The 24731-nt window shown below is 44.5% G+C and overlaps 1 protein-coding gene across 2 annotated transcripts in view; it reads right to left on the bottom strand.

Annotated features, from left to right (window-relative positions):
* The window catches only part of ITCH (itchy E3 ubiquitin protein ligase), a 129995-nt gene extending 106541 nt beyond the window's left edge, over positions 1–23454 (bottom strand). For both annotated transcript variants that reach the window (XM_019539727.1, XM_019539728.1), the window contains exons 1-2: positions 23371–23454; positions 5268–5373 (exon numbers count right to left, since the gene is read on the bottom strand). The gene's annotated coding sequence lies outside the window, so the exon portion shown is untranslated. The remainder of the gene's footprint in view (positions 1–5267; positions 5374–23370) is intronic.
* Between the last annotated feature and the right edge of the window lie 1277 nt (positions 23455–24731).

Here is a 24731-nt window from a genome sequence, read left to right as displayed (position 1 = left end):
AACACTAACAACTTACTCCAAGTCGTCTACTTGTGCCAACTCGGCGAACCTCGAGGGCGGCTATAAAGCTACCCCAATCCCGCCCCACAAGCTGCGCGCTCGCACAGCTCTGCAAAGCCCGCAGCTCTCCTAAGCGGTGCCGGAACCGCTAGCCTGGCATTCCGCCACAGAGTTACCCTTCTGATTCAGTAAATAAACTATTAGCAGAATTCAAATATTATAAATACATTTTATTTTACATCCAAGTTTCCAGGTATGATATAACCACAATGAATTTAGAAATGCTTAGTTTAATTACACTGATATAGTAAATCCATTATAGGAGCCCTCCTTCCCCATGATAAGTGATATTAATGTTCTTACAACTCATTTTATGATAATTTTAAGACGGTCTGGGAAATGCATGTATTATGCTATAATGCAGTAAGTAAAATATACCATTTACTAATTGTCAGACCAAATAAAAAGAAATCAAAACATAAAATATACATAATAGCAGTAAATTGGAAGCAGGAAGAGACAGCCTGTGGACAGCTAAATTAAACCAAATGCAAACATGTAAGTGTATTCCTTATAATAGTTTCACTAAGGCAGATATTTGTGATGACTACTTATTTTAAGTTTTTCATTTTTTTTTCTTTGTTCTGACAAAAGCTACTCTGCCTGTAAATCATTTATTAAAACATGGTGAAATCTAAAATGATAGAAGTAACAGTGGAAGAGATTTTTTTTTTTTAATTTTATTTTCCTCCCCCATTTTTTTAAATTCATGAATCAGAGATGGTTTTCCCCTCAGCAAACAACAGGGATACTAGTGCTCTAAGAATTCCTGTACATCTCAAATGCAAAGCCTAACTACTTAATTTAAATCAGAAAAGAAGCAACTAGATAAAAAAAAAAAGACCCATCACACACCACACAGGGCTATACTATAAGAAAAAAGTTATATTACAATTAACTAAAACTTATATTACAGAATTATAATCTGAACAGAAATAATTCTGTGCACATAAATACATTATCTAATTTAAACGTGCCTATACTAGGGGCTCTGTTTTTATATAACAAAAATCAATTTAAAATTAATCTAGGTAACTGGAAAACAGTAACTAGCAGACTACTTCACAGAGTATATGGCATAATATTTTGTCAGAATCCTTTTGAATGAATTAACTCTGGAGACTTCCTGCACCTCCCTCTGGAGATTATTTAAACAATTTACAGATTTTATGAGAATTTTTTTCCCCTGATAACTAGCATTTCAAAATATTTTCTTATTCCTAGTTCTATACTTCTCTGTAGCACCCTAAAAAAATGTAGTCTTTTTCAGCAGCAGGGCAAGGCACAAAGGGTTGTCAACCCCTACACATTTACCCTAGCTAGGGATTATAGATGTGAAAGGTTAAAGTTTAACTGAGAAGTATAATGATAACTGGTTAGCTTACCAGTGATCCTTTAGCTTGGGGAGGGAGGGCCCAGTATGGCAGGGAAGGGTGGAAGAGCTGAGCCCCAGCAGAAGTCAGAAGGGCAGGCAAGAGGGAAGAAGGGAGGAGGGAGGGGAGGGGGACTAGTATTCATTATGGGTGCACAGACAGACATTTTGGCAGCCGATACTGATATGCCTCCTTACAAAAATTGGCTATTGGCTGATATGGATCTGATTTCTGATACAGAGTTTGTGTTTGTTGTGTGAAAGGAGAGGGCGAGGGAAGGGGCATAGGGGTGAAAAACAACCTTTGCAGAGGGAGGGTGTGGGGCTGCAGTAGGCACTGCCCAGCGGGGGTGTGGCAGGCACAGGATGGAGCTTGCACACTGCTCATCTGGTGGCTTATCCAGCAGCTCCCACTGCTGTCTAGGAGGGCAGGGGGTGGGAAGGGAGGGAGAAAGGCATGTGCCCCGAGATCTGTGCAGGGTGGGCTGCAGCTGCTGGCTTGGGCTGAACAGCAGGAGCAGCGGCAGGACAAGCCGCTGGATGAGCAACGCACAGCAGCAGGAGCTGCTCCGTGCCCCACCCCCGCAATGAGCTGCGACACTGTCCCACCTCTACCCCATGCCCCTTCCCTCCAAGCTGCCAGGCTGTGCTCCTCACTGCCTGCATGCTGTGCGCATGCACAAGCATTTATCAGCCAAATTATCAGCCCTTTCCAGCCTATTTCCAATAGTCAATTTTTTTATATTGGTACTCATCCGATATCAGGCTAATGTATTGGTGCACCTCAAGTATCCATAGACTAAGAGGAAAACAGGATGTAGCCTAATGACTAATCAATTAAGCTATTAGCTGCTCATTCACAGGTGCTCCCTCCCTCCCAGGAGGGCTTTAGTGGATTGTGTTGTCTAGGTGGGCTTGCTTCCCCCACCCCATCCAACAAATGACTCCGAGCTACTGTGCTATTTGTAAATGGTTTAACCGATATAATTGGAGGAGGTTAAACTAATATTTTTTTAAAAAATATTTACATCCTTACTAGGGATGTGAATGGTCAAACATTTAAATAAGTGTATTCATACTAGTAATGCATTACCAATTAACATTCAGTGCAGAGTGAAGGCTGGTGGAGAAGGGAAGCAGTGTGGTGCATCAGGAGCAGGAAAGCAGCTAAAGCAAGGAGAAGAAGGGGAGAGACAAGGTGGGGGGGACCACTAGTACCCATAACTGGATGCTTATCTTGCTGGGATCCTATGACCCCAGCTGACTTCCTGCCCTTCCGAGGCGGGGGCTGGACTTGATGATCTTCCAAGGTCCCTTCCAGCCCTAATGTCTATGAAATCTATAACTTATAACAGGGGTAGGCAACATTTTTTGGCCAGAGTGCTGAAAAAACAATGTGTACCTTGGAAGGTGCCAGAGTGCCAACATGCCAGAGCCCGAAACAGCTGTTTACCCCTGGGGTGCAGGTGGCAAAAGAAACCCAGTCTGCTTGCAGCAGGGCTTGCAGCCTCCCAGTCACTAGCTGGGAGCAGCCTGGGCTCTGTGGCAGCTGCTTAGAGCTCAGCCTGGCAGTAGTCTGTCAAGCAAAATAGCCTTGGGTGCCATGCTCAGCACACATTCCAGGGGTTGCTGACCCCTGACTTAGAAGGTTAAAATGGAAAACAGTGGGCAGCCTATTCATTTGTCTATTAAGCAATTAGCCGCTCATTTACAGGTGCTGGCAAACCAGCTGGTGGAAGGTAACAGGCTAGTTAACTGTAGCCCCTGGGGCAGGCAATAGGCTGGAAAAGCCTCTCACCCACTGCTACCACCTGTGGCTTCAGTGGGCTGTTGTCTGGCAGGGATTGCTAAGCAGGTGCCTGCAAGACACCCCAAGCCTTATGGACTAAACTTGTGGCTCCAAAACCACCCCTTTATCACACCCCATGCCACACAGATGGTATTTAGATGTTGTTTCTAGTGATGAGGCCTCAGTTTAGTTTGGCCTCTTGTTGTCACTGGACCCTTAGCCTCAGTAACTACACCCTCTGGCACTAGGGTCTCCTCACCCCATTGCTGCACCCTTGACACCAGGGCCTTCAACACAACAATAACCCTGGGGTACACACTCTATCCCTTTTAAGAAGGCAAGCTTCTCTCACTATAATGTACCTTCTACTCATAAGTACTTATTAGCTCCTATAGCCCCTTAATTCTACCAGCAGCAGAACAGCCAGTCAAGCATCTCCAAGTAGCTTTCTCTATGAGGGCTCCTTCCCCTGGGAGCTCCCAGAAAACTGACTGCCTCGAGCCCCAGCCATGGGGCTTATGATCCCAGGGCCCTGCCTTTTTCTGGTCAGCTGACCAGGGGCTGGTACAGGCTAATTCCCTCATTAGGCTGCTGCCAGGGTACCCTATACCTGTGGGGTTTCTGCCTGGCCCCTAGGGCCCTCTCTCTAAGCAGTTTCTGCCCTTAAAGGAGCAGGCACACCTTAGTGCCCTGTGACGACCCTCTAGCCAGGATTAGGCATGTGTTATTAGTTAACCATTTAACCAATATAATTAGAAGAGGTTAAACAATTTTTAAAGTGATATTTACATCCCTGACCCCGGGCAAGATTTATTTATTTTTTTTATCATCCTTTTTCTATAATCGGCTGCCCAGCTTCCAATTCCCATAAGGATACTTGTATCTGCATTAATTAGAATACATTTTGCAAGTAGAATTTCATGCACTACTTAATCAGTAAGATATGGTAGATTGCTTTACAAAATCTCAAAATATATCTCCTTCCACTAATTCTATAACTATCAAAAAAACACTTTGGCAAGATTTTTTAAGTAATTCCCTGCTGATTGTTATGAACTTCTAGAAGTTTAATTATTTTTAATATTAATATTTGTACATGTATGTTAGTAGGTTTGGAAGTCAAAATTAGAAAGTAATTGTCAGGCTAATGTTTCCACCACTATTAATTTCTACAGGTCAATATGTGGATTTTTTTAAACAACTTGTTCGCTATACTTATTTGTCTTTAGCACCTTATAATATACTATTCTCTACTACTTGTATCTGTACAGGGCATAGGTGATAGCCGTGTTGGTCTAAGGACATAGGCAGACAAAGTTCTTTAGGTAAATAGGATATCTTCTATAAGACCAACTTGGTCTAATAAAAGACATCAAATTTACCCAAAGAACCTTGTCTACTTTTATCTGTATACATTGAAGTAGTTCAAAACACCTCTTTAACATGCTTTATCAATAGCTATTTTTAGAAAGCCTACGCTCATTGCTTTCTGATTTATATTTATGTTGCACAAATTTCTGAACAGGAATTAACATCTTTAACTTCCTAATATTACTCGTTTTCCCAGGAAATACTGGTAAATGCACTCTACGCTTTTTTCGATGCTTAATTTGCAGCAGCTTGTTTTGTTTTCTTGCTGTGCTCCTATCAACACTGACTGTAAGCCTTACCTGACCGGATAGTCTTGTTTTGTTATGTCCTCATTTTTCATTACCAGAACAGGATCCTTTTTTATCTTCTGATCTTTCTAAAGCCATAATGGTCACTTTTTGCTCCTTGCATGAGACTTGCTAGCAAACTGTAGTCATGTTTTGTTTAAGACTTGCTCTGGTCTGAGTATTCAGATACACACTTTCCCACCAACATAATCTGTCACATTAGGATATCCTGTCTAGCACATATCCATGTTAAATTTCCATCTATGAGGTTTCTCTCAACAGGTTTCACTTATACCCAATAACTGAATTCACAGCCTTTTGGATTATTTCACGTTTTTACTGCTTTTCAGTCTATGAATTTGGGTACATGCAGACTACGTTTACTCACTTTGATTCAGATTAACTCCATCTTGTAATTTCCTTTGAAAGTTGGAAGTACATATGACAGTTTTAAAGTGAAGATTCCTCTTCTGTCCCTTAGGTTTAGAGATGATCTGCACAAAAGAGAAAAAAAACACCCAAGACAAAAAATGGGATCATTCCATTTCTGGTTCATTATGACAAAGATGCCTGAAAGTTTCTCTTATAAATTTAGGTAGGAGGCTTCCTAACTTTTCTTTCTTTTGTATAGAACTCATGTTTGACCTGGTCTGGAACATTCTGAGGCTTCCACAGATCAAGTAAATTGTTGATATAGCACACAAAGGAAAATTAAGTAGTTTTAATTAGATTAAAACTTGGTATTTTCTAAATTTATAGCTACTTAATTTCAAATGACTCTTGTATTTCAAATGACTGTTGTATGTTGCAGACCCAGTACCAAAAGGGAACCAATGTATTTGCGGGGTTTAGGAGCAAGAGAAATATAATGAAGACAGGCTGCCTACCTCAAGTAAATGGGTTTGAGATGTTCTGTGCATGTGGCCTTCTGCACGAGGCTTTGCAATATCTTTACCAGCAGTATTCATTAGGGCCTGTGTATGCCCTCCATCCTCCTAAAGGCCCACATTTTTTTTTTAAACTGCAAGCCTGAGGTTGGCTGGCTAATAACTTAAAATCTCTCAGGCAGACAAAAGGCCTTTGTCATATGAAATTAAGATGGACTGGATGAATATGATGGACTGAGATGAAGTTAACATGGACTTGGCCAGTTTTCAGATCTGACAGAACAAAGTATCTTCTGAATCAACTGGTATCTGTCGCATTCTTTTCCAAATTAGCTGGGCAATAAGATATAAGTGGGAACCACCCTCAAACACCCATCTTGAATCACCTGCAAAACCCAGGCTACACTTCCTTGAAAGACAAAATGCAGGAACTAAATTGAGAGGGAAGGATATACAACTGGATCAACTAGTTCAGCTAACTCAACCATCTTAAACTGAAGGCTCTGACCCAGGTCTTGGTTGAGAACCACCAGCAGAGAATGAAGATGGCTTCTTCTTCTGAACCTTGACCTTCTTCCTCAGAAAGCCTCATAGAAAGCAGCTTAGCTCTTTGTTTTAAAAATATGTGAAAGTTTGTAGTTTTCCCTTCTAAAAGATGAAATGCATATACCAAGGAAGAGAACTAGACAGTCTTTTAAAGAGTTAAAAAATTATCAGCTTTTGCATTAACTATTGAACCATTTTACAAGGTACCCATATTAAAGGAATCCAGTTTTTCTTCCCTTTAAAAATATAACTTTGGACATACAGTGTCCACATTATAAGCCTTCCCAAGCCTTTTTTTTTTTGGGGGTGGGGTGGGGGGGGGAGGGGAATCTCATACCTCAGTTCACCTTAAGTTTTGGAAAATGAAAGGAAATGTGACCTTTAAGATTTCTGCAAGTTCCAAAATCTCTCCATTGGTAGAAAGTATGCTCACATTTACAGTGCTGATTAGACAACAACAACAAAAAAAAATCTATAGAATTTCTTATAACTCAGCTTTAGTGAGAAGTACCTCTACATTTCAGAGTGAATGCTGCTTTTCCCCCAAACAATAACAGGTATCTTCTGCATCCATCACTCAAGGGAAATACCACTCTACAAGGAAGCCAATACTTAAATTCCAGGGATCTAGGCTCTGAGACACTGAGTACCAACTCTCTAAATCAAGGATGCCAAACATACGGCCTGTCACCAAATTCCCAACTAAAGAGTCTCCTGACCATGGCTGTTGGTGGTGGAGTGGGGAAAGAGAGAGGGGATTGATAACTGTGTTAACCCCCACGCTGTTGCTCGTACCACCACTTGCTCCACTGATGTCAAAAGAAGCAAGAGGGGAAAACGGGACATGAAACCATGCACAGTCCCTAGCAGACACTGCTGGTGAAAATATTCCTAGTTGTTGTCTAAAAGATGCATATGGAGAGAAATTTAAAATAATTGTTAATTTTGATAACTTTGCAAAATTATTTTTTTTTATTATGTATTAGTACCTCATAAATTCCTGATAAATTTCAAAACAAGTCAAGGTAAAGTACAGAAAAGTACTGAAATGGCTAAACTTTGTCTACATGGGAAAGTTTTACTTGTTTCACAGTAGCTAGGGTCAGGAGGGACCTGAACAGATCATGTAGCCTGACCCCCTGCCACAGGCAGGAATGAATGCTGGGTTCACAAGACCCCAGACAGGTGATCATCCAACCTCCTCTTGAATTTGCCCAAGGTAGGGGTGGGGACTACCTCCCTGGGAAGTTGGTTCCAGATTCTGGCCACCCTAACTGTAAATATTGCCTTCTGATCACTAACCTAAACCTATTCTCCATCAGCTTATTACCATTGTTCCTCGTCACCTCAGGTGGTGCTGGGGAGAAAAGAGCTCTACCTATTTGCTGTTGATCTCCCACGATGAGTGGGCAGCCTCCTTTTGCTGAGGCTGAACAGGTTCAGCTCCCTCCGTCTCTCCTTGTAGGACCTGTCCTGCTGCCCTCTCACCAAGCAGGTGGCCTTCCTCTGAACCCTCTCCAGGCTGGTCACATCTCTCTTGAAGTATACACCTATATTATGTCAACACTTATTTCTGTAAACGTGCCTACTTGTGGTTTAGCTTAACCTTTTTTCAAACAATGAGTCAAACTGAAAAGGCGGTTTTGTACCAAAATAACAATATCCACACAAGGAATTATATTACCCTATCTATATGCTCTATAACTGATACAGTGTTTCCTATGTAGACAAGTTTTTCAGATCTTAAGTCACTTGGCCACTTTTGAAAATTTTGCCTTATACTATTTCATAATTAATATACAAACCACCAAGATTTTATTTATTGTATTTGATTTTAAGGGTCATAATAAAAGTACTGAATTAACTATTTAAACTATTTATGTTTCCCATCTCATCAAAAAAGCACAAAATTCTGTTAAATCGGTACACATATCTCCTGTAGAAAACTGTGCCAAGTCTGGAATATTTTTACCAGCATTATTTTGCCTACACACTGAAAGGCAGATATTTCATGCCCTCCCTTGACTGTGAATTTCATTGTTTTTGTCAGAATCGAGTATCTTTTTAATATAGTACATGTGGTGTATGAGCATTACTGATTATTGAGTATATAGCACTAAGACTACATTCTTCCCCTGGACTGTCACAATAAGGAAAGAGTATATAACTTTGGTTAAAAATTCACTTATCACTTGGCAAACAGAAAAACAAGCTTTTATATTCCATTAGTTGCATTTTACTTCAAACTTTTCTTCCCCCTAAAGGGAGAGGGTAATGCACAGTACTGCTGTTCAGGTTGGAGGGATCAAATGAACTTGTTCAGTTCTGAGGGATTAAGCTACTTTGTAGTTAATGGAAATAGATGATGTTCATTACTTCACAAAAAGCAGTAAAGAGCCCAACCTCACGCTATCTACAAGAACAGCAAAGTGAAGTGACACTGAGAGCATTCCACATGGGCACAGAGAATCACATCACAGATCAAGGGCATGAAGTATTAGTTTAACTACAGCCACCAATGAAGAAAACAATTAAAATCATTACCCTGTCATGGTTTATTCAATGGACTTAAAATAATTAGATTTTATTTGGTCCAATTTATTACATTTAACTTTTTAATATAGTAACATTCCGTTTTTATCTTAACTTGCCCCTCCCCCAAAAAAACCTCTTGGCAAAGCAGTCTCACTTATTTCATGGTGTTATGAATGATAGTTTTAAAACATTTTAACATATTTATTTAATTCAAAATATTTTAGCACAAAAAACTAAGCAGATGATACCTTTATCAGCAAATCAGAAATTGGATGTCAACTGTTCAAAATTCATTGCGTGTAAAGCGCTATAATGATTTTAAAATATTAATTCTTGTTGTCAGATTTATCTGGCAATTAACTAAGGAGTGCACCAATTATGTACATATACTGCATGCTGAAATTAAAAGTTCACTCTATACATTTGGATTATGAAAATATACCTTGTTTTGACTGGAAGGAAAATGACACATTACACATTAATGGTAACTATGAAGAACCATAAGAAAACGCATAGAACTTCCACTCGCTTTTTAGCTTGCTGGAGATTTATAATATTCATAGCTTTCATACTGAGTACTGAAGGCCAGATTATTTTCCTAAATGCTGGCATTTTCCTCTCCTCTTCCTATTATTGAGCATTTTAGTTTTCCCTCAGGCAGCTTATATTGAAGACCGTTTTGCTGATGATAGTACATAGGTAAGGGACAGGTGGAAGGAAACCCAACCCCTACTTTTGAAGACATCCCATCTCTTAAGTCCCTGATTTGTTTAAACTTCTCCCTCTACTACTCTGATCTGGAAGAAAAAAAACCTGTCTCGACTGGAGATAAAATCTACTAAAGACAGCAGTTTGTAGTTGTCCCATGAATTATCAGATACGAAGATTACAAAATAAGAATTATAAGAATGTTACCTCAAGTCTAGAAAATATCATTTTCTTAATGAAGACAAAACTAGAACCAAAGAGAAAGTAAGCCACCTCCAAATGTTTGTGTTTGTATCACTGCTTCAATACATTTGGTTGTTTAATAGCATGCACATTCCAGGCTTTACAAGAATTCATTAAGTGAAAAAATAGCTGGCTTAGCTTATGTATACAAACATTCTTTTCCCATAGAAAATGTGAGCAAATATGGATTTTACAAAGAGGATTTTTTTAAAATTAGGAATATGCACACACCCCTAAAGATCTGACCATGGGAAATACATTCCTAATGGATATTTGCTGAAAAACCTCAGAGATGACAACCTACACAAGTCTTAGAAGGCAAGGTTTGAGCACATACCTGAGTGGTATACCATCAAAGTAGGACTGAAAAACGCTGGCAGGATAGTACACAGAAGAATGTAGAGATAGTGCCAAGCTGTGCTAGTTCCATGCATAGTGGACTTCAGCCTCCACTATCACAAATCCACCATTTAAGTGATCAGATTAAAAGAAAATTTAAGCACAATGCTTGGAAAAATAGAGGCAAAATCAGTACTAGAAAAAGAGACCGGCTTTAGTATTTCTTAGATTTATTTGAACACAACTCAATAGGAGACAAGAAAATGAGACAATAATAAGTATTTCCTCCTACTGGAGTTTGCCAGTCAAAAAAAAAAGATATATATTGTATTCCTATAAGAACTAGTAAGAATATCATGAAATCTTTTGCAATTCATCCCAGAAATCATATAGTGCTTTTGCATTTAAGTCTTCTCACGCAAATTAACAAAAATGAAACCATCAATACAAAAACACCTGCATAAGAATATAACATTGTGTTCTTTGGAGAAATACAAATGAGATAATCTACATAGGTGCCCTGCTAATGAAGTTGGACTGTGGAACCTGCTTCTTGTGCCCTGAAGAAGAGGGGTGCCCAAAAGTACATTGCTTGCCTCCTGGTACCTCTCTCAGATCCCAGTGAGCTGTGAGAAAGGGCAAGGGCTTTCTATATGGTGATCTTGCTGAATCTGACACTTACCAGGTCCTGTGGGAGGGACTGCCACAGGTCAGTGAGAGCAATCAGGACTAGCTAAAGGGTCCTCTCATTCTGACTGAGCTCTCAGACACCCTCTGCCTGATGCCCACCAACAAGCGCTAGGCACTGACAAGCTGACCCTGAAGTTCTACTGCACCTTCTGGGACATCCTTAGCCTGGACCTCACCGCTGTCTGGGCTGAGTCTGGGGTAGTTCTCCCTGTTGTGCGGGAAGGCTATCCTGACCTTACTGCCTAAGAAGGGGGACCCTTGTGACCTGAGGAACTGGAACCCAGTCTCACTCCTCTGTACATACAATAAGGTCATAGTGAAAGCCATCTCGCTGTGCCTGAAGTCCACGCAAGGGGATGCTTTTCACCCCAACTAGACATACAGTTCCAGAGTGCTCCATTTTCAACAATCTGTACTGGTGCAGGACCTCCTTGAGCTTGTTCATAGGATGGCCTGTCATTTGCCCTCCAGTCCCTTGACGAGTAAAAACATTTGACAGGTGTACAATGGGTATGTCACTGGCTCAGCTTTGTTCCTGCTTCATGTGGTTTCTCCAGGTACCATATGCCTCCACAGAGTGTATGGTCAAGTTCTACTGGACGCTGATGGAGACCATCCTGTTCAGGTTTGGAGTGAGTCAAAGTTGTCTGCTATCAGGCCAATTCTACACCCCTGCCCTCAAGCTGTCTCCTGAGCAAGTGGGTGGCAGGGTTGCTGCTCAAGGAATCAACCATGAGAATGGTCCTGTTAGTGTATGTTAATAATGCACTCCTGACTGTCCAGGACCTGGACAACCTGGCATAGGTGGAGGCCTATCAGTCCATCTACTTGGTCAACTGGGTCAAGAGCTCTGGCCTGACAGTAGGTGACAGGTAGGCTCAAACCTACCTGCACTCCAAACATCCAATGGCGTGAAGGCTTGCTGCTCTAGCTGGGGGGTCTACCAGTCACCCTTCCCCTCTGTAGAACTGGCACCAGTTAGAGGTCAAGGTGTCTGAGCAGCTGCAGCCATGGGCGGGTCTGCTGCAATCTCTCTTCCTTCATGGGAGGGCCCTGGTCATCAACCAACTGGTCCTGCCCATGCTCTGGTACTGTTTCAACATCCTGGCCATGCCCTTGGAGCTCCTGGCCAGTTTCCAGAGATGGGCACTGGGTCTCTTCAGGTACCTTGAGTCCTCCCTTGTGGCAGGGCAGGCAGGGCCTGGTCTGTCTCCATAGCCAGGTTCACATCATCTGCCTTCAGGCCCTTCAGAGGCTTATGTACAGAGCTGGTAACCAGGTGATGCAATTTCTGATAGACTGTGCCTTCCTACATCACCTCTGAGGGTTCTGATCCGACTGGCAGCTCTTCTACCTGTAAGGTCTCCTTAAGCAGGATGTTGACGATTTGCTGGATTTCTATCAGGACCTCCTCAGGGCCTGGAGGCTGGTCTCTGCCTCCAAGTCCCCAGGGATGGTTGCCCAGAGCGCTGACTGAGTCCCTGCTGAAAATACCCCAGCCGGTGGTGCCAGTGATGGAGATGTCCTGGGTGTGCCAATGAATGCTCCTGACCAATATCACTCTTATCTGAGACCTCCTCTACTGCCCAGTGCATGGAGCTGCCTATGCCATATACTCCCTACCCCTTACTCTACAAGGTAAAGGCTACCTTGCCATCCTCTCACCTCACCCACATCAACCAGGTCCTGCACAAGGACATTCCCTGCCCTCCCAGTATTCCCCAAGCCCTTCAGAGCTAGTTGTGGGATTGTTGCCTTGGCAAACCCACCCCACCATCTTAGTAGGCTGGGGAATATCAATTTGGTCCACCTCTGAACAGCCCAACGCCACCAGCTCTACTTGCTTGTGCTCCACATAATCCATCATTCCATCCTTGCATCCCGCCCCAATAACAAATGGCATGACATCCTAGGTGGGGGAGAGGGGGCGGGGAGGTACAAGGGAACCCAGTAGACATCTGTATTCCACCTTGATCTGCCAATCTACCAGGAGCCTAAGATGGCGGCAGCTCCATGGAGCCATTGCATAGTGGTTTATCTGGTGTGCTTTACAGATACCCCTTATACCTGCTCCTTTCACCAACAGAGGTAGATCCCAGTGCACGCCTATTTCAACTATGCCAGGTTGCTGTTTTCGTTCTGGTTGAACTGTTCCTTGCATCTTTTTTGTTACATACTCCCCATCCATGGCCCCACCAAGTCCCAAGACCACAGGTACCCTTGATTAATTCAGGGGGGTGGATGGGGGTAGTGGATGCTTTTCTCAGTGTCCCCTTCCAGATAGATCCCTTCTTATTAACCTATGCCCTCACTCTCCTTCCTATTTTCTTTTTATTTGTCCCAAGTAACCAATTGGTATGTCCCCAGTGGCCTCTGTTATTAAGGGAGGCTTATAGTTTTTTGTGACAGACCTAAGCCCATAATCCTACAACATATTAAATAGGCCTGTGTCACAGTGGCAGAGTGTGAATGCTCAAGGGACAGTCAACAGGGTATGACCAGGGCTTTCTGCCCCACTTCCTCTTCATACCCCTCCCCTCCCCCCGACACTGTTGCTCTCTCTCAGTCTCCAGCATTTAAGGTCTAGAAAGCTCTAATTCAGAGGCTATACCCCTAAACTTCCATGCTCAATAGCCCTTTCCTCCGAGAACTCCCTTTTTGAATCTGGCTAAACCGGCAGCTTCCACAGCATCTTGGTGGCAATGAGTTCTACACTTTAATGACACACTGTGGATAAAAATTATTAGTTTTAGTACTACCTACTGGTTTCACGTTGTGACCTCTAGTTCCTGTATTGTGAGAGAAAATAATAAATTCCTATTTACTTTCTCTTTGCTATTTAGTATTATCACATCCTCCCTCAAACACCTCTTTTTCTAAACTGAACAGGCCAAGCCTCTTTAGTCTCTCCTCATATGCAAGCCCCTCCATAATGCTAATCATACTTGTTGCGCTTTTCTGCATCTTCTCTAGTTTTTCTATACCCTCATTGAAGTGTGGGAATCGAAACTGGGCAGTGTTCAAATTGCGGACACACCATGGATTTATAAAGGAACACGACAATACTTGCCATTTTGTTTATGATTCCATTCTTAGTAATCCCCAACATTTTGTTTGCCTTTTGACGGTTGCCGAGCACCAAATTGATGTTTTCAGCGAGCTGTCTGCAAGGACTCCCAGATCACTTTCCTGTGTAGCAACAGCTAATCCAGAGCCCAAAGTGTAGGTACAGTTTGGGTTGTTTTTGCCCAGGTACATCACTTTACATTTACCTACATGAAATTTCATCTGCCATTTCGTTGCCCATTCAATCAATTGTGCCAGATCCTTCTGTAGTACGTCACAGTCCACCTTGATCTTCACCATTTTGAATAAGCAAATTTGGCCACCTTGCTATGCACCCCCTTTTCCAGATCATTTATGAATATGTTAAACAGCACTGGCCCTAACATGGATCCCTGGGGGACCCCAATGTTTATTTCTTTTCATCCTGAAAATTGACCGTTTATACTCACTCCTTGTGTTCCATCTTTTAGCCACTTTCTAATACTTGAGTGGACATTCCCTGTAATCCCATGACTACTCAACTTAGTTAAGAGCCTCTAAGGGGAAACCTTGTCAAAAATGTTTTAGAAATCCAAATATACTTTGTTAACAGGATTGCCCTGATTCACTTTGTTTCTAATACCCTCAAAGAACTCTATCTAGTAGGTTAGTGAGGCATGATTTCCCTTTGATAAAGCTGTGTTGATTCTTCCTCAGCAAGTCATGTTCATCCATGAGCTGAACAATTCTTTTTTTGTTTCTACCAATTTTCCAGGAACAGAAGTTAGGCTCCTTGGTCTATAGTTCCCTGCATCCTCCCTAGAGCCTTTTTTAAATATGAAGTCACATTGGCAACCCTCCAGTCCTCTGGTACCAAGGTGGTTTTTAGTGATAAATTGCATACTACAATTTCTAATCTGAGCTCCTTCAGGAATGTAGGGTGAATACCATCAAGTCCTGGTGATTTGCTACTGCTTAATTTATCAATTTCCTCTACTCCCTCATCTACTGAAACCTCAATTTGAGTCAGCTCCACTGACCTGTCCCTACTGAGGAGTGGATCCAGTGATGAAATACCCTTAATTTCTTCCACAGTGCCGCATTATATTCATTAGTTCATTTTTAAAGTTTTCTATCTGCAAAACACTGTTACAAATACTAGCTAATGAATTCTGAATACAATCATGGGTGAGCTAGACTAAAGATTGGGAAGCAAACAAGGATATTTCAGATTCTGGGAACTACAGAGGGTCAAAATGTTCACCACCTGTGCAGAAATCTTATGCAGAGGATGGAAGAATGCATGCACAATGGTCTCCATGTAGGGAAAAGTGAATGCTGGAATCAGAGAGGTGATGGCTGCAAATATAAGCCATGCATACATGCATTCTAGGAAATACAAAACCATTATTGCTGTGCTATCCAGTACTCAAGATGTATATCCAAAACAACATCTACTTCCAGCTGGCCACTCTTCTCAGTCACTTAATCCAAAAAGGATGGAAGTTTATTTGAACACAACTCTTATAGCACTACACTGTTTTGTAAACTAATCACCATTAAAGAAGGGCAAACATGTTGTGCTCCACTGGTTTAGGCCATATTACCTCTAGACTGTGGGCTGGATCTGGTTCCCCGAAGTGACTGGATCTGGCCTACAACATGCACAATCAGCAGCAAGCACCTTGGCTCAGTACTGCATCCCTTTCCCAGCCCTGTGCTGTGTTGCTGATCCCCTTCACAGCCCTCCCTGTTCTCTCCCCTCCCCTACAGAGGACACAATTTACTCTCTCCTTCCCTTTTTATCTGCCTCCTCCAGGCAGGTGCTGCTTAGGTAAAGGTCTAGTCCTGTTAGATAAACTAGTAAAACATGCTAGCATGTACACCAATTTAAAACCTAAACCAATATTTATACCAGTACAGACAAAATTTGTAGAGAAGACTTGTGGCACAAATTAACCTTTCAGTATGACCTGAAGCTAAATACATTCAGGCACTGACAAACAAATACAAGAAAGATTACATATATGAGGTATTTTCACCAGGAAAAACTGCCACTATCAAGTGCCCTACCAGATAAACATGGGGATTATTAAGTGACATTCCTCAGATCTGAACTACTCCTGCAGTATTACTAATGTAGAATTAAAAGCATCTGAAGCAACAGTTCCTAATCCATTCAAAGCTTCGCTGGTTAAAATCAACACCAAATGTCCAGTTTTTGAATTTTCCAATTGCTAACCAGCATTAATGGTTACTAAAATGTGCTTAAGAGGTTATGCTTAGAACTGAGAATAAGGGAAGGCATTACAGCTGAACAATGATGCACAAACATATCCAAGAGTTCCAATAAATTCACTTTCAAACAAAGTTTTCACTATCATTAGTGCAGTTCATGCTGCCTGACCAACCTGCAGTACCCAGTTTTCCCTGAGATTATTTCACTTAACCAGATTGGAAGTTACAAATCACAAAATACCTCAGTAGTCTTGTTTATAGCTGAAGGCCACTTTCTAAGATCTTGGATACAATCCTGCTGGAGCAATAAGCAGTTTAGCTTAGGTCAACAAAGCATGAGTTCTTGACTTGGGAACCAGAAGCAACCATAAGTGCCCTGTCTCAATACTTCAGGTTACTTAAAACTAATAACTAATGCTCCGTGATCATTGGAAATTCTAAATATTCTTGAGGGCAAAGTTTAATTGTGTCTGGTTATCCATTCAATCAAATACAGAGAACGGATCAAACAGGAGAAGGAAATATAAGCATAAACAACATCTTTTGCTATGTCTTTTCCGTTGCTTTGTCTAACTAGCTTACGGAAGATCATTTATTTTCTTTCCCAACTCCTCAATGGTAAAAAATGAAGTTAATTTTTAAAATCCTGCCATTCTCTGAGCAGAATACATGTAGTTGAATATACACCAGGGGTAGGCAAAATATGACCCGCAGGCTGGATCTGGCCCATGGGGTCCCTAAAAAGTTTAGAAAATGAATATTACTCTGCCCTTGGTTCCTGTCACAAATGACAGGAACCAAGAGCAGTAGGACCCAGGGGAAGCCCAGCAGGCTCCCACAACAGCAGGACCCACCCGTCCCCACCCTCACAACTGGAAGCCCCAGCCTGGATTCTGGCTTTGGACCACTTGGCTGCCCTGTGCCGGAAAGTAAGGGGGAAGGGCTGGGGGGGCAGAGGAAGACCCCAGGCAGGGAAGGAGCCCAGGGAAATGTGGCCCAGGGGAGAGCAGCCCCTCCCTCGCCCCGTGGCCAGCATCCCGCACTGCAGCCACTTGCAGCCTGCGTGGGGCTAGCTGTGCCTGCTCTGGACAGCCCCGTGTGGGTTGAGAGCAGCTGCAGGAGGGAGTGCCAGCCACGGAGCAGGGGAGGGACTGCTTTTCTGACCCCCCCGCCCCACTCAACTTTTCCCTAGGCTCTTTCCCTGCTCCTTCCCGGCACAGAGGAAAGCAGCCCTTCCCTGTCCCACGGCCGGTGCTCCCTGCTGCAGCTGCTTGCAGCCCGCACGGGGCTGTCCAGAGCAGGCACAGGCAGCCCCAGGTGGGCTGCAAGCAGCTGCAGCATGGAATGCTGGCCAAGGGGCAGGCAAGGGGCCACTTTTCCCCTCACACTCAGCAACCAGCTTGTAACCCAGCCCCACTGCCAGCCTGGGCCACGTGCCGGCTCTGGGCTTGCCCATCGGGGCTGTGTGTGGTGACAGCAGCTGCAGCCCCCTCACTTGCCACGCCAGGCAGTGTTTGCCACTGCTGCCTCTGGGCTGCCCAGTGCGTGAGTAAGATCCAGGCAGGCAGCAGAAGCCAATATCGCTCCACACGGCAAGCGGCAGGGGGGAATGGAACAGCTGCTGTCCCTGTGCACAGCCCCAACAGGCAACCCCAGAGCCAGCACAGGGCCCAAGTTGGCAGCAAGGCCAGGTTACAAGCTGGTGTCGAGCGTGGAGTGGGGGGGAACGGTCCCTCACCCACCTTGTGAATGCTCCTTACCAATACCACTCTGACCTGAGTTGCTGTAGCTGCTTGCAGCCCATGTAGGGCTGCCTGTGCCTGCTCCAGACAGCTGCAAGCAGCTGCAGCACGGGTTGCCAGCCATGGGGCAGGCAAGGGGCCACTTTTCCCCATGCTCAGCAATAGCTTCTTCCCTGCCAGTGAGCAGGGGGTTGGGGCTGTGCACTGCCCCCCGCCTGTACCGCAGAGCTGGGGGGCACTGGGATTGAATGGGCAGGGAGCCAGTGGGAGCACAGGGCCCACACTGGTGTCTCGGGGCCAGTGCCAGCAGGGCGGCAAAAGTACAGGGTCCTGGCTGGCAGAAGCTCTATGGAACCGGGCCAGTTCCCCATTCTCCCTGCTGGTGCAGGCCAGCCCAGCTCCACAGCCCCCCGCCAGCCTGTGCCCTGCTCTGGGCCCCACTGGTGCTGGCCCTGAGACACTGGTCCCAAGACATTGGGACATTGGTCCCGAGATGGTGACCAGAGGGCAGGGTACATGTCAAGGTGTGCCATGCAGGCCTTGACAGCCTACCAAAACTGGGTAAGCAGCCCTCTGCCCGAAATAACTGCCCGCCCCAATATACACATATATACAAGAATGATCCTGCTGAGAAAGATTTTTTCCTTTTTAATGAAAGTGCTGATTAAAATGAAAAGGTATGATGTTCAGGACCAATCATTTAAATTCAAGCACAAAAGCAGTTCCATTCATGAAGAAGAAATATAAATTGCAAGAAAATACTGTAGTTAGTGAAATTATAAAATATCATCCTATTAATATGCTATCTTCTTTAAATGATTTGAATGAATAACCAATGCAATAATGCCCTTACATCATATTTCTTCAAGGAAAATCTATGTTCTCAGGTTTTTAAAAATCGGTGTTTACTCTGTGAACTATTAAAGCAAGCATAAAAATTCCATGCATAACTTTAGAATTTAATGGGAAATGTCACATATTTCTAAAAGATTAGGGTAATAGGATATTCTGCACGGACAAGGCCTCATTTTCTGTTTTTCAAAGACTCTTCTTTTCCAGTTTACAAATGTCTTCTTCAAAAATTACACATTGTACAGTTTAGATTTAAAAGAAATGAAATCTTCTCTCTGCCCAAAAACCTATACTGCAGTAAAAGAGATCCAAATTTTAGCTGCTATCAGTGAAGGACTAGAAGGAAATGGGATGCACTCTACCTTTTCTTTTCCCAACCATAGGCACAGAATTTGCTAGGGTGTCTGTCAAATCACAGACAAAGAAAGCTACCAAGCAGATGGATTGTCTGGAACCTTTTTTAAAAAAAACAAACTAGGGAATGCATTAACTTGATTTTATGTCAATTCTAGAAAACCTGGACACCCCAAAAGGTAGATAAGCAAAATGTGACTATATCCTGCTTTCCCTCTGAAACAAAACATGCAGATATTATCATGTTTCTGTAGTTGAACAGAGCTCATTTACAGTAAGCAATTGCAAATGTTCTTTTCTCAGCTATGCATGCAGCTATGCTAAGTGCCACTCCTTTTTTAAGCATGAGGGAATGCCACAGAACCAGCACACTGACAGAAATCTGAAAATGAAAATGCTTAGAAATGAGATGGTAAATTTAAAATTACATGTCAATAGTGTTGTTCATCCTAAATTTAGAAGTGTGTTAATTATCTTCTTCATTCAGGTTTTTATGAATTTTATTTAAAGATGAGGGGAAAAAAAGTATAGATGCAACTGTTTAAAAACAGTTTAATCTGATTTACTGAACTTTTACAAAACACCTTTGTTCAGGGATTGTGCATTGATCAGGGATGTTAATGCCCAACCAATATTTGTCTGTTAACTAGAAGATGAGCTAGAAAAATGGAACAAAACAAATGGATTTTATAAGCTATAAGAAAACAGAAATACTTGTTTTTAGAATTTTTAACACTCTTTCCAAAATATTTTTAAATTTAAATAAACAAATTGAGACCCCAGTTATTTTAATTTACAGTTGGCTGGGTCCCTCTGCTGTCTTTCTTATTCATTAAATATCCTTCCCAAAATTATTTAATAGTCCTAAAAATAAGTAAACCTCAGAACTCCTGGTTGCTTCACTATGAATTAGAAATCGAATACCTAGGACACGGGTTATCAACCAGGAGTACGCATAGTCCTGGGCATACTTGGACAAGTCCTAGAGGGTATGAGTGGGCAGGAGGGGATGGAGCGCTGCCACCTCCCAGGAGCAGGGCTGGGGCAGGGCAAGGGCAGCGGTGCCCCTCTGTGAGGTGGAAAAGCTCGCACGCAGTGACCACCATGACACACCAGGCCAGTGAGCTCTCCCACCCCGCAGGGGGCCACCACTTCCCACACTCTAGCCTGATGAGCTGCCCTGCCCAGCCCCTGCAGGGGAGGAAGGAGGATCCAAGCAATTATAGGCCAGTCAGCCTCACCTCCATCCTTGGAAAGGTCTTTGAAAAGATCATGAAGGATCATTTTTGTGGGAGTCCAGAGGGAAAAATAATGCAGCAGGGAAACCAGCATGGCTTTGTAGCAGGTAGATCATGCCTGACAAATCTGGTTTTGTTTTATGACAGGGTCACAAAATGTTTAGACATAGGAGTAGGGGTGGATGTTGTTTTCTTGGACTTTAGCAAGGCCTTCAACACAGTATCTCATCTTATTCTCATAAATAAGTTAAGAGGCTGTTTACACAGTCCGGTGGGTGGCAAATTGGATTAGCATTCGAATACAGAGAGTGGTAGTAGACAGGTTGGTATCAACCTGGAAGGATGCAGGTAGTGGGGTCCTGCAGGGTTCAGTCCTTTGTACTCTTTAATATCTTCATCAGTGACTTGGATGTGGGTGTGAAGTGTACTCTGTCCCAGTTTGTGGATGATACTAAATTGTGGGGTGAAATGCACACTCCGGAGGGTAGGGAATGATTGCATGCAGACCTGGACAGGTTAGAAAAGTGGGCAGTACAAAATAGGATGCAGTACAAGGACAAATACAGAGTGCTGCACCTGGGGAGCAAAAATATCCAGCACAGCTACTGGCTGGGAAGTGACCCTCTCAGCAGCACAGAAGCGGAAAGGGATCTCGGAGTCATAGTGGACGCCAAGATGAGCATGAGTCGTCAGTGAGACAAAATCATCAAAGCTAACCGCACTTTATCATGCATCAGTAGATGTATGACAAAGAGAACCAAGGAGGTGATACTTCCCCTCTGAGGCATTGGTCAGATCATAGTTGGGAGTACTGCATCTAGTTTTGGGGGCCATACTTTAAGAAAGATGTTGATAGATTCAAGAGGGCCCAGAGGAAAGCCACTCGTATAGTTAGGGGTTTACAGGACAAGCCCTATGAGGAGAGACTGAGGGACCTGGACTTCTTCAGCTTCCACAAGAGAAGGCCGAGAGGTGATCTTGTGGCTGCCTACAAATTCATTAGGGGGACGCAGCAAGGGATCGGAGATACTCTGTTCACCAGGGTGCCTCTTGGGGTAACAAGGACCAACGGTCACAAACTGAAAGACAGCAGATTTAGGCCAGATATCAGGAAAAACTTCTTCATGGTAAAGATTGCCAAAATTTGGAATGGGCTTCCAAGGGAGGTGGTGCTCTCCTCCACCTTGGGGATCTTTAAGAGAAGGCTGGATAGGCATCTGGCTGGGGTGGTCCGACCCCAATGCTCTTTCCTGCCTAGGCAGGGGATCAGATTCGATGATCTGTTGAGGCCCCTTCTAACCCTAGCATCTATGAAACTATTAACCCCCTGCTCAGCCTCTGGCTGCCAGGGGGACTTACACTAAAGAAGGTTGAGAACCCCTGACCTAGGAGATAGAAAGGACCAAGAAAACAGGCAGAAGTGCTTCATAAACTCAATTCTCCTTGTTCTCTCCATCTACATTTAAGCACCATGGTGACTGTTTGATCTGTAAGGAGCTTTCAAAAGTTGGCATTCAGAACTTTCAGTTATTTTCCACTGCATCATCTCATCTTTTCAAATGTACTTATACCACTTTTTTTATTGAAAGATGTAAGAACATTCACCACAGAGCAGACTGTTATGTACTATTCTGATGATCGCTTAGAAGTGGATTTATTCAGAGAGATGATTAAAACTATCAACAAAACTACAACTGAGGGCACACTCTAAACCAAGCTTTTTTTCTTTGCAAAGCTGCACGAAGCCAAACTACAATTAGAGTCACAAATGAACTGTTCTGGACTTTCAGTCTATGAAGGCAGAACAAAACTTGAATCACTGCTTGCAGGCAGGAGTGCAGAACAGGTGTTACAGAAAAACCTTTATTACTAGTTTTCTAAGTCTTTTTTCAGGTAGATCAAGTCAGCAGCAGTTAAAGTCTAGTGTCGTTCACTTATAGCATTTTGTCTGCTTGTTTACATTCGTCAAAACGGTTTTCCTTTCAGCCTTCAGAAAACCATAACAAAAACAAGAGAAAGTAATGAGAAACAAATGATAGAAAAACAAAAAAATCCTGCATTAGCCAAGGGTATAGAAAAGATTATTTAAATACGAGTTCTTAAATTTTTCAGAAAAGTGTGCAAAAGTTTCCTTGAACTCCACAGGATATAAAGGATGCCTCACCATAAGACAGGTCCTAAGGTTTGCACTCCATTCAACCTCTGCTTTGCACAAATCTCAGGCTGCTTAGTCCATAGGATACTGTGAATTATAGCTAACTAAAGCAGAACAAATAGTTGAAGTGAGATGGAAGAAAAATATCAGTGCCACATAAATAATTTTGTCATTTCATGGTATTGAGGCTTCTTCCCATAGCCATGAAGTTTTGTGGTCACACAAGGGCAGGGCTGGGTGTTTGGATCCAGGAAGGTTACCAGCCAGGATCAAATGCTCCCACTGCACAAGCAGTGGCACCAAGGTGTCATCTAACAATGGGCTCAGGTCAACCAGGCGCTACTGGTACCGCACAGCAGTAACCTCACACTGCAGCAAGGCGCATCTGCAGGCCCACGACAGAAAGATCCGTCTGTTTTCACAAGACAAAGCCAAGGAGCCCCAAAGCGAGGGCTGCGCTTAGGGGGGAGGAGGCTGGCAGGAGCTCATTCCCGGGCGAGCAGGCCGGCAGGCAAGCGGCTCGGCTCCAGGGCCGCCCAAGTGGGGGCAACAGGCAAGGCAGGAGGAGCCCCACGGAGGGCAGGAAGCGGCAGGAGGGAAGGAAGAAGGGGAGAGGGGGCGGGACAGGGGCGCAGCGACCGGACCAGACCAGACCGCGCCGCACCCAGCAGCCTCCCCGCCAGGCTGCTCGGGGGCAGGGCTCGGGCGCTGCCGCCGGCCCGTCCCGAGGGCAGGCGGGGAAGGGAGGGACGTGGCGGCCTCTGGCTCGGTGGCCGCGGGGCTCCCCGGGGCCAGGCCCACCCACCAGTTCCGCGCCACCCGCAGCCCCAGGCCGACGGCGCCGCCTCGAGGGGAGGCGGCAGGGATGAAGCCCTCTGCTAGCCCGTGGCGACCGTACACAGCACAGCAGGTCATTTACCTGGCGGGGCGACGGCAACTGCACCTCGGTCCCACGGCCAAGATGGCAGCCGGGCCGACTCCAACCTGACTTTCCAAAGTCGGGATGGTCGGGCGCATGCGCAGTCTGCGGCAGCTAAGGCAGGATGGGGCCGGAACTACAGCTCCCAGCGTGCCCTGCTGGCACTGCGCACGCGTACCACGGCGGTGGCCAGTGACCATTCACTTCACCGGTCCGGTAGCCGCACCCGCCAATTGGGCGTAGGGGTAAGGCCCGTCGACCCGGCGTGGGGCGGGGCCAAGCAGGCTAGGCGGGGCGGCCGCGCCCCACGACCTCCCATAGCGCAGCGCGGCCGGCCTGGCCCGGCCCCCGGGGCTCTGTCGCTCATTGTCGATCTGTCTCTGAGTCTTGTTGGCCTGAATCGCAGTGCGGCGGTGTCCGGGCAGCTCGGTGCTTCCAGTGGCCTCTGCCGGCACTTTCAGAGGGTCAGGGGCGCACGCCGCTGCAACCGGCCCCGCGCGCACAAGGCCACCCTGCCCTCTCCTTGGCTTCAGACGAACGCAGCCAACTGTGTCGGTCTGGTCGTAGCTACTGAGAACGAGGCACCTCACCACCCACGCTCAGCAATAACGAAACTGCAACAAATTCATGCCTGCCTGGTGCTTCTGGGTTGGTATTGCCTTGTATGTGAGGTCTGAATGCTAGCACCATGGATGAAAGGGACTTGGGGGTCATGATCATCAATGTGATGCTGTGGCTAGTAAAGCGAGCAAAACACTGGCTTGCATCCATAGATGCTTCTCAAGCAAATCCAAGGACATCATTCTCCTGTAGTACTTGGCCTTGGTGAGGCTACAGCTGGAGTACTGCATCCAGTTTGGGGCTCCACAATTAAAAAAGGATGTGGGGAAGCTTGAGAGAGTGCAGAGGAGAGCCACACACATGATCAGAGGTCAGGAAAACAGATCTTATGATGAGAGGCTGACAGCTATGGGACTCTTCAGCCTGGAAAAGCGCAGGCTCAGGGGCGATCTGGTGGCTACTTATAAGTTTTATATAGGGTATTCACCAGGACCTGGGGGAACATCTGTTCACCAGAGCGCCCCAAGGGATGACAAGATCGAATGGTCACAAACTCCTCTGCGACCATTTGAGGCTGGACATAAGAACTTTACTGTCCAAGCCCCCAAGGTTTGGACTAAATTGCTGGCGGAGGTGGTTCAAGCACCCACTCTGAATGCCTTCAAGAGAAATTTGGATGTTTATCTTGCTGGGGCAGGGGGCTAGACTAGATGATCCTCCGGCGTCCCTTCCAGCCCTAGTGTCTACGAAATCTATGAATCCTCCTGGCAACAAGAGGGTAGAGCACGATCTCACCCTCT

Source organism: Crocodylus porosus, unplaced genomic scaffold, assembly GCF_001723895.1.
Source record: "Crocodylus porosus isolate Cpor-Errol unplaced genomic scaffold, CroPor_comp1, whole genome shotgun sequence".
In the NCBI taxonomy this organism is placed as follows: Eukaryota; Metazoa; Chordata; order Crocodylia; family Crocodylidae; genus Crocodylus; species Crocodylus porosus.
The sequence above is the reverse complement of the archived record's forward strand: the minus strand, read 5'-3'. Positions and strand labels throughout refer to the sequence as shown.